Here is a 2,450-nt window from a genome sequence, read left to right as displayed (position 1 = left end):
CATTGAAATTGATAATGAGAAAATTTATTTCTTCTTTGATCCTCCACATCTTTTGAAAAGTGCTCGAAATAATTTCAAAAGATATCCAATTATGGTGGAGGGAAATGTGGTTTCATGGAGAGATCTAGAGATATTTTTTGACTTGGATCAAGAAATAGGAAATTTTCGAAGTGGACACAAATTGAAACAAAAACACATTAAATTCTCTAATATGATAGTTAGTCTAGCAGCCCAAGTATTTAGTTAAAGCGTTGCTAACTGTATACAAACTGCTTGCTCATTGAGGTTGGGAGAATTAAAGCTAAAAAGCACGTACACCGCAGAGTTCTTCTTACATATGAATGATTTGATTTGTTCAATAGCAGGACCCTCAACCATGAAACCCTGTGTAAGAGAGCAATGAGCGAGACAACAATTACTGTACAATGTTGAAGGATAAATTGGAATAGTTCAAGACATGGAAACCACAAAACTGCAGATACAAAACCCTGCCATGCATCGAAGGGTGGAAACTTTCGATTCAATCTTTGTTACTCCCGTGGAAAGATTTAAAAGGAAATTATGGTTTTACGTTTTTATTAACTGGAAGAATAAGCCAAGATTTTGTTAAAAACCTGGGGTTTTATTTTGGATTAATTTTGCGCCAGCAACGACGTCTCAGGGACGTTAATTACTATTTAACATAGGCGTAGTGGGGGGGGGGGGGGGTGAGGCATTATTTTTTTAATATATCAATTAAATTAATATTTATTTTGTTATTGATGATGATTAGGTTTCGTTTAAAAACGAGGAATTTTATGGTGGAAATTGGGGCCGGCGTGGGGGGGGGGGGGGCAAATTTTGCAGATTGGCCCTGGGCGCCAAATAACCTCACTACGCCACTGCTATTTAATATTACTTAGGAATAATTTATTCACAGTAAATTTGAAATTTTCAGTGAAACTTTCTTTAATAATTTAAAATATGAAATAGATACAATTGTGAATTACAAAAAAATACCATACATATTTTCTGCTATTTCAATTTTGAAAAACAAAGCTATATATTAATTTTTAATGCATTTCAATAAATTATCGCTTTATAAATTACAGCTTTAAGTGAATCCTTGACTGAGAGTGAAAAATAATATACCGTAAAAGAAAAATAATAAAATGTAATGGGCCAAAGTGAACTTTGAAAACAGTGATACTTCCGCTACTTTTCAAAGAGACCACCCCAAACTTACTTTTGGAGTTACAATTTGACTAAATAAACTACTGCTTTATAAATTAGGGTTTTAAGTGAACCCTTGAATGAGATTGAACAATAATAGAACCTAAAAGCAAAATAATAAAAAGGTGTTGGCCAAAATGAACTTCCAAAACAGCGAATCATCTGTTATTTTCAAAGACACTACCCCAAAACCTACCTTTGGAGCTACAATTTGACTAAATAAACTACTGCTTTATGAATAAGGGCTTTAAGTGAACCCTTGAATAAGAGTGAAAAATTATACACCCTAAAAGCCAAATAATAAGAAGTTATTGGCCAAAATGAGCTTTGAAAACAGCGAACACCCCAAAACTTACTTTTGGAGTTACAATTTGACTAAATAAACTACTGCTTTATGAATAAGGGCTTTAAGTGAACCCTTGAATAAGAGTGAAAAATTATACACCCTAAAAGCAAAATAATAAGAAGTTATTGGCCAAAATGAGCTTTGAAAACAGCGAACACCCCAAAACTTACTTTTGGAGTTACAATTTGACTAAATAAACTACTGCGTTATATATTAGAATGAAAAATACTACACCCTAAAAGCAAAAGAAGACAATTTTACTAAATAAAAAAGTGAGTGAGACTGAAGAATAATTTTCTTCAAAAGTAAATTTGCAACATGTTAATCAATTTTCTGCATACATCTGTAAAAGCAAAATTTAAAACATAAATCAGAATAAAATCATTAAAAGGAAGACAGTTTAATACTTTCTCTTATGATTTTTATCCGCGGTAGTACCGTACTAGAGATAACTGATTATCCCACAATAATTTACGTGTAACTGTAAAACCAGACGAGTAGACGACCCTTCTCCAAAGCCAAAGATGGCGTCGTACCAAAGAAACTACAAGCAGTGCTTCCAGATATTTTAAAACGTAAAATATACCACGAAAACTAAAATAATAATCTTATATAACAGATTAAATAAATAATATTGGGATTAAATGAAGAGTTAATAATAGTATTACTTAGAAATAATGAAGATCAGAAAAAATGTCCGTAATTTTTGGTATTTGTCCAAGCTCTATATTCGAGATTTTGAAATAACCATTAAATAATATCACTAAATCAAGTTAAATGAAGGGGAAAATATTTGGTTGTTCATTAAAGAATTCTAATTAAATATTGCCATGATCGACTCAGTTAAAATTAAAACTGGTAGTTAAAACAAATTTAAAATTTATATTCTAAA

Source organism: Leiobunum rupestre, chromosome 5, assembly GCF_980474605.1.
Source record: "Leiobunum rupestre chromosome 5, qqLeiRupe1.1.hap1, whole genome shotgun sequence".
NCBI lineage: Eukaryota > Metazoa > Arthropoda > Arachnida > Opiliones > Sclerosomatidae > Leiobunum > Leiobunum rupestre.
This window is presented reverse-complemented; position numbering follows the sequence as displayed.